At 35.4% G+C, this 23507-nt stretch overlaps 1 non-coding gene across 1 annotated transcript; it reads right to left on the bottom strand.

Annotated features, from left to right (window-relative positions):
• Positions 1-951: 951 nt before the first annotated feature.
• Positions 952-1062, bottom strand: LOC124887489. Its single transcript, XR_007045262.1, has one exon. It is a non-coding gene; the product is annotated as a small nucleolar RNA R71 (small nucleolar RNA).
• Positions 1063-23507: the final 22445 nt, after the last annotated feature.

Raw genomic sequence — 23507 nt, 5'->3', positions numbered from 1 at the left:
CCCTACAAATCTACAACCAAGATAAGCAAGTTAACGAATGAAATTCAATAACATAGTATGATTTTTCAAAGTACTTTAACCCTGGGATTTAATCCATTGATTGTACTTATTGTTTACTTTATTTTTAATTTATAATTTTCCAAACTCTTTTTTGTTACTTTTGCACTAAATTAAACTAGAATATGAACTAAAATTAAATCGTTGTTAAATCAAATCTCTGTGGAATTGATACTTAGCTTTAATTAGGCCACTTTACTACTTGATAAGACCACGTACACTTTCGTGTGCGCTTGGGTGCTGTCAAGATTTTGGCACTATTGTCGGGGACTTGTATTTTGGCAATTGTTTATTTTAGTTTTATTTTTAGGTTTATTTGGTGTTTTTACACTTGGTCTTGGTTTTGTTCTAGAAGAAAACAGGTTTTTAAGTTGATAAGATGGAAAGGGAATGAGATTTGGTAGAACCAAGCTCTGAACCCAAGAAAGACTTTCACCAATATAGGAGAGAAGCAATCCTTCTCCCTAGAACTTATTAAATCAAAGAAGAAAAAGAGAATACTGCTCTAATGGCTGAAGAACAACTAGACTGAAGATATTTAGGGAAGTGGCAATCCCACTTCCAATGAACTTGACTTCCCCAATTCAAAGACCGGCAGCTGACGGGAATTTTGAGTAAGAACATATTATGGTGCATCTTATTATTAGAAGTGGATCGTTTACTAGACTTTCACACGAGGATCCGTAAGTTCACTTGGAGACCTTCATTGATCTTACTGATATATTCACCCCGACTGGGGTGACTCCAGATTATGTGAGGCTGATACTATTTCCCCATTCACTTTTAGGGGAAGCTAAAATGTGGTTGAATGCAGAGCCGGCCAATTCAATTACTTTATGGGATGACTTAGCTAGAAAGTTCCTTATCAGATTCTTTCCATCAGGCAAGACTGCGAAACTTTGCAGTGAGATAGTAAGATTCACACAGAAGCCTAATGAAAACCTCTATCATGCTTGGGAATGTTTCAAGGCTCTTCTTTGGGATTGTCCACACCACCAACAGTCTAATGAGGTACTTTCTCATACTTTTGTAGAAGCTCTTGATCACAACATGAAGATTTTGCTAGATTCAGCTGCAGGTGGTTAAGCACTGGAGTTAACTTATGATGAGCTGTACACATTATTGAACCGTATAGCACAAGGAAATCCAGAGTGACATTCAGATTCTACAAGTGCCACAAAAAGAATTGTGGGTGTTTTGGAGGTGGACCAATTCACAGACTTATTAGCATAGGTTTTTGCCTTACAAAATTTGATCAACACATCATTCAATAGCATAAAGTTGGGAGCGGTACAACCTGCAGCCACAGTTAATACTGTCCAACAAGATGCAGGTTGGTATGAGTTATGCAGAAATAATGGTCATGCTGCGGCCATGTGTGCTTCAAATCTAAAATCTGTGATTATGTAGACAATGCTCAAAGGCCAAATTATGGTAATGCCTACAATATGAATGGCAAACTCAACCACCAAATCAGCCATGGAATGCCCCACAGCCGTAGACCCAATCAAATTATTTAACTAGCAACATGGAAGAGATGTTGAAACAACTCTTAGTTGGTCAAGAATAATTTTTTGTAGATATGAAAAGTCAACAGACAATTGAAAAATCAGCAAGTGGCCTCAAGAAGTTTAGAGTTGCAAGTGGGTCAATTATCACAGGTACTTAATATAAGACAACAAGGTGGTTTGCTAGTATATATAAAAAGTCTAAAGTAGGTAAAGATTTGTAAGGAGAGCCTCCTAAGGCAACAAAGAAGGTGGATACTGATATGGTGACCTAACAGGTAAATGATGGAGTTGCTGAAAATTCATGGAAGTCTGAGTACTTGAAAGAGAAAGTTGTTGAATCAGAAGTGAAGAAGACACTACCACTACCTTTTCCTCAAAGGTAAATAAAAGTAAAGGAGGATTCCCTGTTCAAAAAGTTCATTGATACATTAAAGAACTTCACATTAATTTACCTTTTTTAGATATTTTGCAGAGTATGCCCAAGTATGCAAAGTATTTGAGGGATGTGGTGGCGTAGAAGGTAAAATTGTAGAATGTGGGAGCAATAATACTCACTGAAGAGTGTAGTATGGTAATGATATAAAAAGTCCCCAAGAAATTTGAGGATCAGGGAATGTTTGCTATCCCTATTCAACTTGGGAGTAAAGAGGCCCATGCACTAAGTTACTTAGTGTAAAGTATAAATTTGATGCCCCTATTATTATTTAAAATATTAGGCTTGGAAGAACTTAGACCGGCCACCGTGGTGTTACAGCTGGTAGATAAGACGTTTACACATTCGGATGGAATAATTGAGGATGTCTTCATTAAGGTTGGTAAATTCATTATACTTGTTGACTTTATTGGTCTTGATTTTGAGGTAGATAAACAGGTACTAATCATCTTGGGGCATCCATTCTTAGCCACTAGAGGTGCCTTGATTGATGTTAGAGAAGGCACACTCAAGATGATGGTTGATGATGAAGAGGTGGCATTTGATGTTTACAAAGCACCCAATGTAATGTCCTAAGTTAAAGATTTATATATGATCAATGTTATTGAAAGGGACAGTGTGAGGTGGTTAATTCACCAAAGACCTCTTCGGATCACTTAATTGAGTGGACTTAGATGAAGCCATTATTTCTTGATATAATGAAGGTTAAAGTGAAGAGAGAGGTTAACCTGGAGAGTGCAAACTTAAGAGGTCAGAAACGAATAAAAAATTAGCTCCCGAAAGAGATTAAAAAGGTGAAGGAATATGGTTGAGTTGATATGGGTTGTGCTGCGACACTAAATCAGGCGCTGCTTGGAAGGCAACCTAAGTTAAAGTAGGTATATTTTCTTTTTAGTTTTTAGTTTTTATTTCCCGTAGTTTTTGCTTTTAGTTGAGTAACAGGTTAATGGAAAGTTTGAGTACCATAAACTTGATCTAAGAAGCATGACAGAAACTGAGAGTAGGGTCTCGAATCCCATTAAAGCAAAAGATGCCACCAGATAGGCCTAGAGACCTTAGGGAGTATTTCTATCTCTTACTTTTAAGTACACTTTGGGGACAAAGTAGATTTTTAAGTGTGAGGTGGGGGAAATTCCCAAATTTTGGCTCAATTTAATTTTTTTTATGTGTGAGATATTCTTATTGGTGCTATTTTTGATTGTATGGTGTAAGTTCTTTTTTTGGTTAAAGCATGTTGATTGAGGAAATTTCTACTTTTGAGACTCCTAGGCTAATTTTGTGACTCTTATACTTGTTCGCTTAAATTTGAATTCATGCTATTATTTGGTTAGGAGTCTATGATGATCCTATATGATTTGAGCACTGTGCCATGTGTATGTGAGAATTTTGTATATTCCTTGTTGCATGTGATATCTAGAACTTACTCGGTATATGTGTGAAGCTAAATAAAGAATGTGGGTTTAGGAGATGATTTAGGCATTTCTTTGATAGCCTTGTTTTATACCTTATATTTGTCCTACCCTTGTGCATAATCCTAGTTATCCCCTTACCCATTGAGCCTTTAACTTTTTCTTGGGTAGCCTCATATATAGCCTAATTCCCTTCTTTGATCCAAAAATCTCCTTAGTGCTTTAATAAAAAATTAATTTAGTAAGGAGTTTGAGAAATTGAAGAAGAAAAAGGTGAAATTGATTCCCCAAGGTTATAGTTATTGATGTTGATAATTGATGTATGGTGGGTGGATGTGATATAAATTGTGATAAAAATATTGCCATGATTATAAAAAAAGAGAAAAATTGATTCTTGTAGTAGTAAACTATGCGTCGACCAAGTGTTTGTGAAAATGGTTAAGAGAGATAGGGTAAACCAAAAAGATATAGGTGAATGAAAAAGTGTAATTCGGTTTTGGGATATTGGTTTTAAATATATAATGTAGTGTATTAAAGTGCTTAGAGAGGTTAGTCACTATTCCCAAATAGTTCCTACCCGTCCCTTAGCCTATATTACAACCCATAAAAGTCCTAATTGATCCTAAGCTTTATATCCTGATATTAGTAGAGCACTACACTAAGGGCAAGCCTATGGTTCATTGTGTGTAACTTGTGAATTTTTTGTGAGTATGAGCATAATTTGATTCTTGTACCCATCTTATTATGAATTGCTAAATTGTGAGTGATTATGGGTAACACTCTTGTTGCAAGGGGCACATGTTTGATGAATATGGGTGACTTGTATGATGTCCTTGATTGAGCAATATGCATGAGTTTGCCACTAGGTGAGTCAATTTTTCAAGTTAGGATGTTTTGAAGTAGTGTTCATAAGCTTTCAATTGTGTAAATAACATGCTTAGTGTAGTAACTTGCATTCTATGTAGTCATTGTAGTACTAGCTTGAGTGTATTTATTTTAGTAGAAGTGCAGCGTCTCCTCAGGTTTTTTTTATGCTTAGAGTAAAGAGTTGTTCGAGGATGAACAAGAGTTTAAGTGTGGAGTGATGATTTGAGGTGGTTTTGTACACTTCAGTATCACTATTCTGGCTTATTTCACCTTATTTTGAGAGCAATTCCTGTGCTTAATGTGTTCATATTGATATAAATAAGCATTTAAGTGTCCAAGTACGTGATTACAATGTTCAATGTGTTTTTCAAACAAGTTTGTGCTTAATTGAGTCATTTAGAGTTAAACATGGAAAACTAATTTTACTAGCTTGAGCTAGTTGTGTGTCTAGTTGGTCTCGGTGGATTCTATTGTGTTTAATTTATATAAAATTTTTTAAATATGTAATTATGAGTGGAATAACTTATTTGTAAGATACAAAGTTTAACTTGAATAAGTCAAGAGTCGAAACATGAAGTTGAAGTTCATTGCGAATTAGCTTTATCTTAGCTCTTGTTTTGATTCGTCGTTGAGAATATTGTGTTGTTATGATCTCTAATTCATCGTATATGATTATGTAGGAAGATTTGTGATCTTAATACGGTGATATATTGATTATATTAAGTCTGAAAATCCATGGGAAATACACCACTATACAAGGGATGGAAGATGGGACGAAAGACACAACCAAAATTGTGAGATGCAAATTCCAGTGGAGGTGCGCGATGAGCGTGCATCACATGCTGTATTTTAGTGCTCCATTGCCCTAGACAAATTTTAGAAGACAAATTCCAGTATCTGAATGTGATTTGCATGCGATGCACGTGTCATTTTGGTGTAGCGAAGCATGCATCCCATGCTCCATTTCAGTGCACCACTTCGTGCGTCGCATATTACACTTCACCGATCAAATTTTGGTCAAGTTCACATATACATGGATTGGTTATTTATATCTTCAAATAGAGAATATTTTATTGGAAGGTGTGCAAGTGGGTTCCAATTTGCCTAATCTCACCATAAGTGGGATTATTATATTTATAATATATATACAAGATTGGACAATTACATGGAGACAACTTTGGTGAATTCTTGGACATGGTGAAGAGGTTTGGACGTGGCTGCTGCTACCATTTTTCTAGGTTTATTAATTTTTAATTTGTTTTTAATTTTTCATATCATGTATTTAATTAATTGGATCATGATTATGAATATTATCTGCTAAAAACTCTCTTTCCGGGGTTAAAGCCAAGAACATGAGAACTATTATTTTGGATTAATTTTGATTAATTTTGCTTATCATATTTGGTTATTTGTTTATTCTTGATTTAATTATTTTATGGATTGATCACCCATAAAATATATATATTGTCGACCTTTTGATCTCGGCAGAAGGAATAGGGAGATAAAACATGGAAATAAACAAAGTTTGGGTTTTTATTCTTTTATAAAATAAATAATTAAACTTAGATTCTAGGACAAAGATGTACTTAGATGCCTTACTTGATTCATATGTAGGATGATAGCTTTAATTAACTTAATTGGACTATTACATCCCCGCTCAATGATGTAGTTGTAATGTCCATATTAGGTAAAAGATTAGAGGTTGGGAAACCATGGTCATGCAATTAACCCTACGAATCAACAACCAAGATTAGCAAGTTAACGAATAAAATTCAATAACATAGTATGATTGTTCGAAGTGCTTTAACCCTGGGCTTTAATCCATTGATTTTTCCAAGTACTTTAATTTTCGCATTGTTTACTTTATTTTTAATTTACAATTTTCCAAAATCTTTTTGGTTACTTTTGCACTAAATTAATCTAGACTGTGAACAAAAATTAAATCGTTGTTAAATCAAGTCTCTGTGGGATCGATACTTGGATTTAATTAGGCCACTTTACTACTTGATAAGACAACGTACACTTGTGTGTGCTCTTGGGTGATGTCAGTTTTATATGAACTTTGTCATCTCGCTAATCATGGTCGGTGTGATTATCAGTACAAGCTTATGGCTTTTAAGTACAACCGTGCTTTCATTTCTTCTGATCCTCTTACATTTCAACTTGTTCAAACTTCAAATTTGAACTTCCTTCCCATGATAACTTGGTAAGATCATGACTTTAAGGCATGATCATGGGAATCCATTATCTGATCTTCATCACTTGACATATGCAACACTATTTCCAGGTCCTATTCCCCTGATCAAATTTTATGGATCGTAGAAAGCTTCCGTTTATTCAAAACCAAAGACTTCATCCTCTGGTTCATTCTACGATCACTTGGGATGACTATGGTCAGATCCCATGATCGTGGGATGGTTCGTCTAATTCCCTTTAAGTCCAAAAATCAACACTTTACTTCCAAGTCGATTTAGCCTACAAATACCTAAGAACACATTATATCCACATCGAAGTACCTTTGTACTTGCAAATATCCATCATTTTAAACACTAAAAGTGCCGTAAGTTCATGACATATTAACGAAATCTATAAGACATTTTACTGTGACAAAATAAATTCCAATACCACATTGCTTACATCGTACCTCCACACCATAATACTATCAATAGACCGCCCTACCCACAACCTCTACAAAGTATATTAATAAAAATCAAACTTACCCACCTCCAAATTCTAACTAATTAAAAAGTTAAGATCTCATATAAAAATATGGAGTGAAAATATCTATGAGTTGATAAGACACATTCTCAATTGGATATATTCCCTCAGGTTGATAAGCCACATCCTAATGACCCCTATCTCAAACCCAAGATTGGACCCTAGCAGTGGGTGAAGGAACAACTTCCTCAATAGTAACTGATCTTGTCCTCACCATTTGTTTAGAGAATGAAACTTAAATTTTATACATTTTAGACTTCAACAAGTGAACAAATTCCCCATGATGAGCAATTAAAGAATAGTCTTTCCAAAGAATGTCCCATTTCCCCCCTAAAGATAGATACATGCATCATCATACCAATCAATGAGACTCTACTAGACCTTTCTCTTGTAATCATAAAATTGGTGAACTTAGTACTCTGATACAAACTTTTCATAATCCAAAATAACAAGGATTGTGCAGACACCTACCTCAACCCATCCATGGTAGGTAATCCAAACTCAATAAATTCTATCAATTCAAAATAAAGGCAAATAGAAAAATATTGATATGAATAACTGATAATAACTCAAAACATCCTCAAACAAAAGAAAATAATAAATCAAGAATCTCAAGGCTCAGTTGTCATAAGTACAAGAGTGACATCTAAAGTTGACTATCAAAAAAAAATACAAAGCTATCCAAGAAGTAAATAACATAGAAATAAAGATAGAGGAAAATGAGACAGTCTCCAAACATGGAATCTTACCACAACTTTGAATCAACACAATGATTTACATTAGAAGGATGTAGAAAAGTAGGGGTGAGAACAACACTAGGCATCATAGGGTGACTAGCTCATGAAAATACTATATCAACTAAGGACTACTAAGATAATATAGCATACATAAAAGTAACAACAATTTAGTATCAAGAAATCATTAAGAATCACCCCTAAACACAATTATAATCAAATAATAATGTTATGGAATGATATGTAGTAAAATTTTTCACAACTCGATTTACGAGTTAGTATGGCACCTATTCCATCCTACCAATAGGTAAGCTAAACCATAGTCAGAGTTGAAAACAATGGGCTAACTTTGTGAAAAATGGCCCAAAAGTCAGAAATCAACATTTAAAGAGTTAAAATAGCAATAAAGGAGTCATAATAGTCCACCATTAGATAAAAGGGTCAACAACCATCATAAAACTTAGTAATGTCAGTACAAGAGCTACTATAACTGAACTATAAGAACGAAGTCAAATATAATTCATCTAAAAAATGAAAGACTAGAGATGGATAAATAGATGGAAAAAAGATAACTCCGACTCCAAGAGCTCACTTAATATTTGAAATTAACCCTGCACAAATGTTGAATAAGTGGCCGCAACTAGTACTTGTATCTACACCAAAAAGGAACAGAAGTGTAGTATGAGTACCACAGCCACGGGTACTCAATAAGTATCATTGACTAACTGAGTTAAATAATAATATAACTACAAAAAATACAATATGAAGTAAACTAAGTCAAGGTAAAAGGGAAAATCTGAAAATAAGCTCCAACACTGAGGTACATGATAAGACAAATACACATGCAATAGTAACGCAAGGATCTCACAGCTTAACTGTAAGATTAGCACCCATAAGCTAATAAGTGTGAAAAAGTAAATAATCCAATGCAGGACTGATGTTCCATGGTTTCATGGCACTTTCAATTCTTAAAACCAAAAAATATGCAAGTTATGCCATTTTGTTAGATATGATGTATTTTATGTCTTATTTTGGCAAGAAACCAAGTTTTGGGACCTAAACAAAAGAAAACAAGCCGTGAGTTGAGTTTTGACCAACCTACATTGGCACCTACTTAGTGTATGTGATACCTATGTAGCATAGGTAATAGAGTAGGTGTCGAAATATTGAAGTTTAGAGAATCAAAATTTGAGAATTTGGCCTTTCTACCTACGATATGGCACCTACGCCTCGTAGGTACCACGTACAGCCTGTAGGTGCTAGAGTAAGTATCTAAAATTGAAGATTTAGAGAGATACTATAGAATAAAAAACCATTTCACCTACATGAGGCCACCTATGACCCGTAGGTTTCACCCATAACTCATAAGTAGCATCGTAGGTGGCCACTGACTTAGTCTTTTTCTTTTATTTTGGAATGATTTCCTAAGGTTTCTATATAATGTATAAACACTCTTTTGAAATTTTTAGTTTGTTTATTCACTTTGATGGCAGTGTTCCTGAAATACCAAATGTTGATTGGAGATTAGAGGCAATGAGAATTGTACAAACGAGTATGATCAAGGATTCGGTAAACCCATTCCTTAACCAAAGAGTTGGTGCACCTCTGACAAAGATTCTAACCTAATTTGAGGGGCCTTTAATTTTGATAGAGCATAGTGATAGGTCAGATATGGATGTTGGGGTTGATTTTGACGTGGATATAGGTGAGTGTAGAGATGCGCTCAAGACCAATACACAAGAAAAAGGGAGGACGACTACTTCTACTTTAGCCCCGGCCTCCACTTCTCAGCTGGTTGGGGAATCTACTGTACTCCTCACCCATTGAAACTGCCATATATATAGATTTAGGGTTCATTATAATATCCCATAAGTTATTATAGATTCTAGTGGAGTGGCAGGATGTAACTACCATCCACCTCACTGATGTTGAGTCTTAGTTTGCTTTATTATATGGACAAATCCGGCCTTGGTCTAGTTGACATTAGAGTCCACTGAAACTAGGATATGGGCTTCACTCTGCACTAAGATATTAGAGTTCACTGCTGAGTTGCACGCCTGCATTAATTCTTTTGAGAGATAGGTTCCATCTTGGTTTAGTGATATATAGTCCCCTGATCTAGGTAAGATCTGGGTGGAGGTGGCCACACTATAAGAAGAGGTTTGATCTTTCATTGAGAGCTAGATTTTAGCCTTTCCTCCCGTTATCTCTTTAGTTTCTCAATGGTTCCTTTGTGCAGCCCAAGATGTTTTGATTAGTTTATGGAGGAGGAGGAGACGGTCCCAGCTTCTGAGACCAAGAGAGCTAGGATGGAGGATCTATAAGACCCTTCTATTCCTTTTGATTAGGCTCTGAGATGGGCCACCCTTAATTCTAGGGTATCCAGAGTAGATGATATGATATAATAAGCTGAGATTATGATGGGTGCATTTCTAGTATTACACTAGCCCCAACTACACCACCTCTAATTAAGATACCCTCTATGGGGATGAGCATATATTGGATGCCTAGTGCATCCCAGGTATGACTTTTCTCCCTTACTTTATATTATTGTCATACACTGGGGACAGTGTATAGTCTTTTAGTTAGGGGTAAGGTGTACCACAATTTCCTCAGGTTTTTATTGTCGTGCTTCTTTTCGGCTGCAATATGATTATAGAATCGGTATGTCTAGGAAATATTGTGTTGTATTGTGCTTTGTTTCATATTTTGTTATTTTAGTTTAACAGGTAAAAAATGAGTGCCTAAGGGAGTTTATGTGTTTTGTTTGCTTGTGCTTAAAGTGTTTTTGAGAAAAATGATACTCCTCCAAACAAGAATCTCATTATGGAATTAGTATTAGGGACATAATAATCATAGCTAACATTTGCATGAACTAGATAGGTGGTAGGTTGTGATGCAACCCTGTGCCATTTTTGTGTGAGATTCTTACTTTGTTCCCTTTGTGTGATGAATCCAGAACTTGCCCGGTTAGTCTACCCTTGGTTGTAGGTAGCCAGTTCAAAAATAATCATAGGACATTCTTGAAATTAGTCCACTTTTAGCCAAAATGATCGTCCAAATGTGAATAATTATCCCTTGATCACGATTTTGAGCCTGATAGACTATTTTTTTGTTTCACCTTTCACCTTCTGATTTTAGTTAGAGTGAATCTATTTTGGCCCTAGTCCTTCTTGGACGTTGTGTACCTCAATTCAAGCAAATCGCCTAATCTGAGTATGGCTATCATAGGTGTGCATGATTTGAAATGGGCATGAAGAATGGTATAAATAGGAGTAAAAAATTATGGGAAGGTGTGGTAGTGAAAAAGAAAAAGAAAAAGAAAAGAAATAATTGAAAAAAGAATAAATGAAACAATACACAACCAGAATGAGCTGTAAAATAATAAAAAGAGAGAAATAAAGGTGGAATAAAATAAAAAGTGGTGTATCAGTGGACCCAAAAAAACTAAGTGTAGTTCCAAGGAGGCTTAGTCACTAAATTCCAAATATGTACCATAACATCCCCAATCCAACTTGACAAGTCGAGTAAAGTCATAAAGTGATCCTAACCCGATTGTTTGAAAACTAAGGTAAAGAAAATAAGGTCAACCCTATTGTATTCTAAGCACATTGTTGGAACTTCATGTGAGTGTTTCATGATCATCCCTGCATTAGCATGCATGATTCAATTGAGTGAGTGAGACTTCTTTGTTGTGAGGGTACATGGATTGTGTTGCTAACTTCTTATTTGTTCAAGTAGTTTAACTGGTACATATGCGTGATTGTTTGTTGCTAATGTAATGCCATATCTTGTTTCCCTTGTGTCTCATTATTGGGGTACATAGATATCCGCATAGTTGGTTTTGAAGTGTTAAAGTTATGGGGGGGTTAATGTTCTTGAGCTTAAATTGAAATTGACTGCTGTAGGTATCTTAGGTTTCTCTTGGTTAGACATCGTTGTGTTGTTTTTTGTGTTTTATTACCTGATGATATGCAAACATCTAAGTTAAGGGTGTTGATGTGCCATGGTTCATGGCACTTTTGAAGCTTAAAACTGAGAAATATGCAAGTTACTGAGGTTATTTTGTTAGATATGATGTGTTTTGTGTCTTATTTTGTTGGAAACTAGGTTTTGGGAGCTACACGAATAAAAAAACTGAAAGTTGAGTTTTGACCAACCTAAATTGGCACCTACTTGGCATAGGTTCCACATACGTGGCGTAGGTAATAGAGTAGGTGTGATAAGGTTGAAGTTCAGATAATTAGAAGTTCAGAATTTTACCCTGCTACATATGATGGGCCACCTACGGCTTATAGGTACCACCTACAACCCGTACGTGCTAGAGTAAGTGTCAAAAATTAAAGATTCAGAGAGATACTAAAGAGTTGAAGACCCTGTCACCTATGTGAGGCCACCTATAGCCCGTAAGTGGCACCGTAGGCGGTCACTGACTTAGTTTTCCTTTTTTTTTTGGAAAGTTTTCTTAGGGTTTCTATGTAATTTATAACTACTATTTTGATGTTTTTTAGTTAGTTTACACACTGTATACTCTTACAAACTTATAATGATTTCGGGATTGAATTTTGATCTTGGAATACTCTTGTTCTTGGTTTTTGGTTATACAATATGGGGGACTTGAACCTCCCATTCATATATCCGTTTAGGGGACTCAAACCTCCAATTCATATAGAAATCTGCACCAGCTAGCGCAGTTTTCAGTGTTATTCCTTCGTACTCTACTTTTATAGCCCAGCTACACATCCTGCTTTAAAACCCAATTTAAAACATTATTTACACATGCATACAACTATTATTCTAATTACTTACCAAAGGAATCCCATTGGTATCGCCATACCAATCCCCTTGCAATCATACAGTATGCCATAACTATTATCATTTGACTTTAAGACTCGAATCCATTGTCTATACAATGTCATCAATTTAATTAAAAATTTAGGGACTCATACCCATGTATCCATTTAAACCACCAAAGTTATAATTTAATTCAACTTATGGCCAACAAGGCCTTTTATGAAACCATTTACCAACTATTTACTTTATTAGGCCAATGTCTTATTTCAAAACACATTTCAATTCAATTTATGGGTAGAAGGGGAAGCTTAGTCCCCAGTATATTTGCCCATATGTGGTTTTGAGATGTATTGGTAGTGTTGCAATCGAGTTGGATTTGCCCTCTATCATGAGTTCCATTCATTCGGTATTCCATGTGTCCATGTTGCAAGAATGTGTGGGTGATACTTTATTGATTGTTCCTTTGAAGGACATTAGTATCTCAGATTCCTTGTCCTATGAGGAGGTCCTAGTGAGAATCTTAGATTAGAAAGTTTGAAGGTTACAAACAAAATACGTGCCTTTGAGAAAGGTTCTATAGAGGAACAAAAAGTCTAAGCAAGCTATTTGGGAAGCCTAGGAGGACATAAAGTCTAAGATCCATTCCTATTCTCGGTTTTGGAAAATTGTACTTGAGGTATGTGTTGTTCTTAACGCCTTTGTTTTATATCTTTGTTGAAGATAGATTTGTGAATCTCTTGGTGTTTATTGTCCATCTAAAAGGTAAGAGTAGAGATGTTTGGTGTTTAATCGTGTTTGTAGTACCTTGTCTTATCATTTGAGGAAGAACAATTCTAGGGGTGGGTGGGGGGCGGGAGGGAGAGAATGAAATACCCCAAACTTTGGCCCTTGCAAAATTTTTTGAGCCTTGAACATTCTGTTCATCATACGACTATATTATATCACTTGTATGGAGTGGATACGATTTGAAATCCTTGGTCGTATGTTGGTCAGTGTCATATTGTCCAAGTTCCATTCTTGGTACGAGAAGGCATCATACTAGTCGTATATTAAGGTACGAGTAGTAAGGTCCAAATCGTATGTTGTTCAGTGTCTAGCTTTAACATTCTGCCTAGGATACAATTTGAGTGGGTTCTATTCATATGGTAGGGTATGATTCATGATAAGGAGTCATATGTTTGATAGATTATGGTGTCCAACATTTTGATCAACATACAAGAGGAGGGTACCACTCGTATGATGTGGGTACGTGTGGAAGGGGAAAATCGTACCCAGCCCCTCCTGCGCACATTTTTAAGCTTTTAAGCTGAGGGTATTCCAGAAATTTCCTAACACAAAGCCCTTAAGAACATATCTTATAACATATTTTAGCCTCTCATAACATACTTTGAAGTATCAAAACACTCTCAAAACTGTCTCTAAACTCTCTTAAAGATTGGGTTAGGGTTTCTACAAGGTGTTCATCTATAGGCTCAAGAGTCAAGTTATTTCTATGAATATTTGTGAATATGGAATGTGACTCACCCTTCATTATTATTTCTCAAATATAATATGTTTTAAACATCGTTCTTGAATCATAAATAAGGTTTTGAAAACCATTGTTGAGGGTTTTGTTGCATAATGTTGAGTATTGTTTACTCTTGGTTTAAATTGTGTTTATACATGTTGCCCCTAGGAAAGCATAATATCAAGATCCATTTCGAATTGATTACACTCTCATTATTCATAGCACCAAGTTAGTCCTTTAGAAGTTTAGTAGTAATTACATCTTTGAAACATCTAAAATCTCCCAGCTACTTGTATCTTAAGTTCGATTTTAGCAAGCAACTTCAATTTCAAACTTATTTAAATCGCCACTCACTTTGTTCCTCGAGGATTCGACCCCGACTCAAAGTTGAGTAATTATATTGACCAATACCGCCTTGCACTTAAATTAACGTGTAAGTTGAGAGCTATTAAAAATGACGCTGTTGTCGTAGAATAATTTTGCGTATAGAGTTAGTTTGAAATTTCAGCCTACTTGCTAGGATTCAAACTTGTAAATATTTGTTTGTGATTTTGTTTTGTTTCTTGAGTTAGGTAGATTTTTATTTTTGTTATCTTGCCACTAAGGCATGTTGGAAAAAATATGATTTTGGTAGTTGAAAATCCTATCTTGATGATCCATGTCCATATTGTGATGGACCCCACTTTTGGAAAGATTGTAGATATGCTCCCTGGAGAGAGATGGAGACACCATCTCGGTCCTATTGGGAGTATGATTGTTCTTTATATAGTGGCTGAGATGGAAATGGGAGTTATTGTCCAAATGCCCCTCTCCCTAGTTATGCTAATGAGTATGGAAGTTCTTTTTATGAGTTTGATAGGTTTCATGGTGTGAAAAATGAATAATATTGTGCCCAAGCAAACACGCAAGTGTACGTGGCCTCACAAGTAGTAAAGTGGCCCTTTTACAAGCCATGTATTGATCCTACATGGACTAGTGTTAAACAACTATCCAATTGTAGTTTTACCATTAAGATTGAATTAGTGCAAATGTAACCCACAGAGTTGTGAAAGTTATAAACTAAATGTAAATTAAATGGTACATAAAAGTAAAGACTGGGGACAATCAAAGGATTATAACTCGGCGCTAAAGCACTATGAACAATCATACTACGCTATCAAACTTCATCGGTTAAGTTACTTATCATTGTTGTTGATTCATGGGGTTGATTTTACGATAATGGTCTCCAAACCTTTAACCACCTATATAACTTAGACCAACAACTGCATCGTTGAGTGGGGATGTGAAAACTAAGATGAACACATTTAAATTTCCTCCCATAGTGAACCAAGTAAGTCTTATATGTATATACCTATCCTAGATGCTAATTCAAATCTCCTATTTTATAAACGAATAAGAACCCTACTCTATTTACCCCCATATTCTATCTTCCTATTCCCCCTCCCGAGATCACAAGGTCGACAATATATGTATTCTAAGAGTTAGAATCCTCAAAATAATGATAAAAAGGGTAAAAAAAACAACCAAATATATTAAATAAACAAAACCAAATCAATACATAGCAATCGTAGTCATGTTCTTGGATTTTACCCCGAAAAGAGGGCGTTTAGCCACTAATAGACATAACCGTAATCTAAAATGATGAATGCATGATTAAATCCATTAAGAGAAAAACTAAAGAGAAATAAACCCTAATTAAAGTGTGTAGAAGCCCCTCATTTACGCTCTAGGTCGTTCAGGAGTATTTACAAAGTGTTTAAAGTCTTGTACTTATAGTTGAGGCAAATTGGACATGTGGTAATGGGGGGGGGGGCTGCTTTAAGCCCCCAGAATGATTGAAGCCCTTCTTATTTAGTCCACCTTTATAAACAGGGATCCTCCTGAATTTTCCACCTCTATAAAGGGGGATCCGCTTGCCTTAGACTTCTGGAGAAAAGGAGGCGCTGCCTCTATATCGCCTGTCCTCACTGAAATTGCCATTTTAACGTTCAACTTTGTATCAAGCCTTTCTCCCTTTATCCAAGCCTTGTAATGTTCTTTCCACGTGAATTTCCTATTGTGTTTCATAATATATCATCCAATATTAACTCACCAAGAATCCTAAATAACCAAACACCACGAGTTCAAGATCAACACAACAAAACGTCAAGAACAATAAGATAGGAGCTAGTTTCGCTCATTTGAATCTTTAACTTATTGTTTGACTCTTGGATTGTTCCAATGAAACTTCGCACACTATAAAAAATTTGTTCCACACAATATCACATATTCAAACCATTAGTAACTCATCAAACATGTTAGAATCTATCGAGATCAACTAGAATGACACCTAGCTCGTGCTAGTAAAACTAGTTTTCTCGTCTAAACTCTAAGTCATCGATTTAAGTAAAAACTTGTTTGAAAACACCTTTAAACCTTGTAATCACATACTTAAACACTTATATGATTATTTATATCATCATTAATACATAAATAATGCAAATTTTCCTCAAAGCAGGGCTAAATAAGCTAGAATAACTATACAAAAGTGCATAAATACAACCAACATCACCACCCCACACTTAATTCCTTGTTCGTCATCAAACAACTCTTTAGTATAAGCACCATAAGATGAGGTGAATCCACACTTATACTACAAGAAAGACACTCAAGATACTACTACCATGACTACACATAATGAAAAATACTATACTAAGCATGCTACATACACAATTGAAAGTTCAAGAATACTATTCCAAAACATCCTAGCCTTAAGAACTGACTGTCCAAGTTAGAAAACTCACACATATTATTCACTTAAAGACATCATATAAATCACCCGACTATCATGAAACATGTGCCCTCATGACAAGAGAATTACCCATAAACACTCACATAGATATAATTTATCACTAAATGGGTACAAGAATCAAATTGCAGTCCCTCTCACAAGGAATTCACATGTTACACAAGATGAACCATAAGCTTTCCCTTAGTGTAGTACTCAACTAATATCATAATGTTAAAGATTAAGATCAACTAGTTCTTTATGGGTTGTAATGTAGGCTAAGGGATGGGTACGAACTATTCTAGCCAGTAATAGCGACTATCTTTCCTAAGCGCTTTAATACATCACATTATACACTCAATTCACTCTTAACAACCAATTAACACCACTTTTATTTATCCCTATCTTTTGTTTTGCCCCATCTCATTAAGCTCATTTATATACACTATGACGTGAGTATTGTACAACTTATTCAATTTGAACAAAGTTTATTCTTTTCACTACTTAACTCCCAACCATAACATATAACAATTTTTAGCACCAATAGCTATTAGTTTGGGGCTTTAATTTCTCCTTTCTCCTATTTGACTTTCCAACACCTTAACTTAATTAATTTTTCACTAAAGCTCTTAGGAGATTTGGATAAAATTAAAGTCAATCAAATAAGGGGGTTAGGCTACAAATGAGGTTACAAAAGAAAAAGCTAAAGGCTCAATGGGGTTAACTGGGATTATGCCTAAGGGTAGGTAAAAAGAAGGTATAAACTTGGCCATCAAAGAAATGCTTAGATCATATCCTAAGCCACGCTCTTTATTTTATTTTCCACACACACCAGTCAAGTTCTAGACATCGCATAAAACAAGGAATATACTACAACCTCACACTTACATAGCACATTCTCAACTCAAGTAGGGTCATCATAGACTATTAATCCAACAATAACATGAATTCAACATTAAGCCAACAAGTACACGAGTCATAAACATGAGCCTAGGAGTTTCAAAAGTAGTAATTCACATAATCAACATACTTTTACAACCAAAACACTTGCATCATGCAGTCAAACATAACACCAACAAGACCATATTCCTTATTCCTAACATAAATTTTTTTAAAATTATCCCTAAAAATGGGAATTTCTCCTCACCCTAGACTTAAAAATCTACTTGTTCCGCAAAGTATACTTTTTAAAAGTAAAGATAGAAATATTCCCTGAGGCCTCTAGGCCTATCTTGTAGCATTTTTATACATAAAGAGGGTCCGGGGCCCCTACACTTAGTCTTCGCCATGCTCCTTAGCTCAGGTTGTTTCTGTGACTCAACTAAAACAAAAACAAGTGAAGTAAAAACCAAAATACCAAAAATAAAACATACTTTTACTTGGGTTGCCTCCAAAGGAACGCCTGATTTAGTGTTACAACACGACCAAATATCTGAATCATCTATATACCTTCATCCTTTTCCTCACACAAAGATGCCATTTTCTTATTTGTTTCTAACCTCTTGAGTGTGAACTCTCAATTTCAACAACTTTCTCAACTTTAGCATTTTTATGCTCATCAATTTGCAGCATGCCAGACTGTGGTATTGGAGGCTTGGGCAGCTCAATGAGAAAGTATGAAGATGTTTTTTGTGGAATAAACTTCACCACCCCACACTTATCCATTTTAATCATAGTAATCATGCACAAATCTTTATAGTGGGAAAGTATCTTGAGTGGTTTGTACACTTTAAATACCGCCTCTTCATTATCCAACCTTATTGTGAATGTGTCCTCTCTCACATCTATCAAGGCTCCTCTTTTTGCTAAGAATGGACATCCCAAGATAACTGGTACTCTTTCATCTGCCTAAAAATCTAAAACAATAAGGTCAGAAGGAATAATAAACTTAACAACATTGATGAGAACATCCTCTATGATTCCTTCAAGATGGGCTAAAGTCTGATCTGCCAATTAAAGTATCATAGTGATTGATCTCTGCTTCCTCAGGCCTAAGGTGTTAAACAAGGAGAAGGGAATCAAGTTTATATTTGACCTAAGTCACTAAGTGTGTAGGCCACCTTACTACTGGCAATTTGAATCGAGAGAGTAAAACTCCTAGGGTCTTTAAGATTTTAGGGTATTTTTTGTATCACCATATAACTACACACTTTAGTGAGTGCCACTGCCTCAACATCATACCACTAAAATTTATTAGAGATCACATCCTTCAAGTACTTAGCGTATTTGGGCATTTCCTGCAAAACATCTAAAAGAGGAAGGTTAATATGAAGCTCTTTGAATGTATCAAAGAACTTTTTGAAGCATTCATCCTCCTTTGCCTCTATATGATTCTATGGGAAAGGTAGTGGTAGTCTGTTCTACTCCCATTCAGCAATTTTTACTTTTAAGTACTCAAACTTTCTTGACTTTTCAAAACTTTTTAAGATATCTGTGGGGGTGTCAAATCAGCATCTATATCTTTAGTTTTATTTGGAGGTTCTTTATTTTGCTCCTTACCACTCCTCAAAGAGATTGTAATTACTTGTTTAGGATTTTCGGTGTCGCTTGGCAAACCACCTTGAGGGCTGGTATTTTGTACCTTTGTAAACTGACCAATTTGCAACTGTAAGATCCTTATAGATGCTTGTTATCTCTTTATATCTGCTGCCAATTATGATTGAGTAGCCATGATTTGCTTTAGCATCTCTTCCACATTGATTGTCTAAGTTGTGGCCTAATTATTCTAAACTTACTGCCACTGATACTGCTCCTAATTGTTCCATGAGGTATTTAGTGGCTGAGTTTGCCACTTTTGATTGTAGGCATTCCCATAATTTAGCCTTTAAACATTACCCACAAACATCATAGACTCAAGATTTGTAGCACACATAGCTACTGAATGCCCACTATTACCATAAACCTCATACCAACCTACAGTCTATTGAATTGTATTAACTGTGGATGCAAACTGTGTAACCCCCAACTTTATATTACTTATTTGATTTTGCAGAACAATATTTGGGCAGATGTAGAACTAAATTGGTCCACCTCCAACACACCTGCAACCTTCTTTGTAGAATATCTTGAGATCGAATGCCATTCAGGATTTCCTTTTGCAATTGGGTAAAACAAAGTATATATCTCATCATAAGTCAACTCCAACACTTGAAAACTTGTAGCTGAATTTAGAAAATTTTTCATGTTATGGTCAAGTGCCTCCACAAAAGTGTGAGCTAATACCTCATTCAACTGCTGATGATGTGGATAGTCCTGAAGAAGAGCCTTAAAGTGATCCCAAGTAAGATATAAATTATCATTTGGCTTCTATTTGAAACACACAAGTTCACTATGCAGTCTCACAGTCTTGCAAGATGGAAAGAATAAGATGAGGAATTTTTGGGCTAAGTCATCCCATGTTGTGATTGAACTTGCCAGCTCAGCATTCAACCACTTCTTCGCTTCCCCCAATAGTGAAAAGACAAATAGTATCAACCTAACATAATCAGTTGACACACCCGTAGGGATGAATGAGTCACTGATCTCCAAAAAGTTCCACATATGGACTTGTGGATCTTCATGGAAAGCCCTATAAACCATCCACTTCTGATCAAAAGTCACACCATGTTCTATTTTAGCTCAAAAATTACCTCCAATAGCTGGTTTCTAAAAAAAGGAGGTCAAATTTATCTGAAGTGGGATTGCCACTTCTCTAACTGTCCTGCGGGATGGTTGATCTTCAGCCATGAGAGTAGGATTATCTTGTACCTCTTGAAATTGTAGGATAAAAGGGAGAAGGATTTCTTCTCTCCTTTATTAATGGAAGCGTTTCTTGGTTGGGGTTGGTTCAACCAATTCCCTATCCCTTGCCATCTTACTACTATACAAACTTGTTACCTGCAAAGTCAATACCAGACCAAGAGTAAAGAACCAAAGAAATATAAAAACTAAAACTAAAATAAAAATAGTTTCCAAATTACAAGTCCAAGGCAATGGCGCCAAAAACTTGTTGTGCCCAAGCGCACACACAAGTGTACGTGGCCTCACAAGTAGTAAGCTGGCCCTTTTACAAGCCAAGTATCGATCCCACAGGGACAAGTGTTAAGCAACTATCTAATTATAGTTTTACTATTAAGATTTAATCAGTGCAAATGTGACAATCAGAGTTGTGAAAGTTATAAATTAAATGTAAAGTAAACAACGTGTAAAAGTAAAGACTTGAGAAAATAAATGGATTAAAACTTGGCTAAACCACTATGAACAATCATACTATGTTATTGAACTTTATTAGTCAAGTAACTTATCTTGGTTTTTGATTCACGAGGTTGATTTTATTATCATGGTCTCCCTACCTCTAACCACCTATCTAACTTAGACCTACAAATACATCATTGAGTGGGGATGTGGGAACTAAGCTAAACGTATTTATATTTCATCCCATAGTGAACCAATTAAGGCTTATAGGTACATCTATATCCTAGATTCTAAAACAAATACCCTATTTTATAAATGGAATAAGAACCATACTCTATTTACCCCCATATTCTAACTTTCTATTCCCCTTCTTGAGATCACAATGTCGACAATATATGTATTAGTAGGGTCGCAAATACTCAAAATAATGATAAAAAGGGTAAAAAAACCAACCAAATATGATAAACAAACAAAACCAAATCAATACATAGTAATTGTAGTCATTTTCTTGCCTTTAACCCCGGAAAGGGGGCGTTTAGCAACTAATAGACATAACTGTAATCCAAAACAATGAATACATAATTAAATCCATTAAAGAGAAAATTTAAAGAAAAATAAACCCTAATTAAAGTGTTTAGCATCCCCTACTTAATTCTCTAAGTCGTTCAATTGTATTTACAAAGTGTTTAAAGTCGTGTATTTATAGTAGATGTAAATTGGCCATGTGGGAATGAGGGGGGGGGGGGGGGCGTTGCCTACTTTAGACCCACAAAATGTTTGAGACGCCACCTAACTTAGTCCACCACTATAAAAGGGCCTCCACATGACTTATACCTCCAGAGTAAAGGGGTGTCGCCGCTATATCACCTGCCCTTACTGTAATTGCCATTTTGACGTTTAACTTTGTCTCAAGCCTTTCTCCCTTTATCCAAGACATGTGATGTTGTTTACAATTGTATTTCATATAGTTTATCATCATATATCATCCAAGATTAACTCACCAAGAATCATAAATAACCAAACATTACGAATTAGAGATCAACACAACAATACATCAAGAGCAACAAGCTAGAAGCTTAAGCTAAGAGCTAGTTTCTATTATTTTAATCTTTAACTTATTGTTTGACTCTTGGATTGTTCAAATTAAAAATTTCACACTATAAAAAAGTGTATACACAAAATATCACATATTCAAACCATTAGGAACTCATCATACCTTCTATAATCCATCTACATCAACTAGAATAACAACAAACTCCAACTAGTATAACTAGTTTTCTCGTCAAGACTCTAAGTGATCGATTTAAGCACAAAATTGTTTGAAAACACCTTTAAACCTTTTAATCACACACTTAAACACTTATATGCTCATTTATATCATTATTAACATATAAATCAAATGAATTATCCTCAAAACAGGGCAAAATAAGCTAGAATAACAACACTAAAGTGCATAAATACACCCAACATCAAAGAACAACATATCAGATACAATGGTGTTGAAGAAATGCTTCAAAAATATTTTGGAACGGGAAACTACATTGGAGGAGGACCTGCATGAATTGTATCAATCAAATGAGGCATTAAAAAGGGAAATGTAAAAGATTGAAGAAATGGGCAAGGAGGGCGATCTTGCAAGTACCATGAATATACCTATTCTTTAAATTGATCTTGAAATTGAGGATTCATCAGTGATTTTCCAACCAACTAAAAATAATATAGTTGAAGATGCCAAAATCGAGGAAATAGTGCTAGAGTAAAGAGAAGAAGCCAAGAAAACCTTATATGAAAACTCTAGTCCATTTCGGGGTGAGGATACTAATAGGGATGCAATTCCAAAATTAAGGGATAGAACCGATTCAAACTATTTTTCAATATTGTGATTAGTGGATGTGATGAGAGTCCACCCACCTACACAAATATAGATTTTGGAGAGAAGGATCCTATTCCTATAGTTTGAAGTTTGACATTCCAAAAAGGCACATAAGAACCCCACACTCAAAGGCCAATGAGTGAAACTTTCGATGTTCAACTAGTGGCCCATTGATATTCCCACCATTACCCATGGAGATGAATCAGAAATTTGATGTTAAATTGGGTAAAAGGTTCAAGTATTCAAAGTAGTGAGATAGAAATAATATCTCTATGTCCTCATTTCTAACACATTTTATCTTGGAAGATTTGAATCTTTTGTCCCTATGCCGCTCAATACATAGTGAGCAAAAGTTGGGATGGAGATTCAAATGCTAAGTGGAAACACAAATGATTGTTGGAGAGCTGTCTTTCCACAAAAGATGGGAAGCAATGCGACATGCCACGAAAATGGCATATATCCTTTTATTCTGTATGATAGAATAGTTTTATTTTTGTTTATTCATAATCCATGAAATTGTGGTACTATTTGGACCGTATATAATGAATTAAAAAAATGTGGGATGTTTACATGGTGGACTGAACAGGGGAAAACAGAGGTGCAGAAATACCCTTTGTTTCCGTAATCATGGCCCAACAGAACTCTAACCGTGATCACGATTCGA

The sequence above is a fragment of the Capsicum annuum genome, chromosome 9, assembly GCF_002878395.1.
Source record: "Capsicum annuum cultivar UCD-10X-F1 chromosome 9, UCD10Xv1.1, whole genome shotgun sequence".
Taxonomy (NCBI): domain Eukaryota; kingdom Viridiplantae; phylum Streptophyta; class Magnoliopsida; order Solanales; family Solanaceae; genus Capsicum; species Capsicum annuum.
Note: the sequence above shows the minus strand (reverse complement) of the source record. Positions and strands in the feature narration are given on the sequence as shown.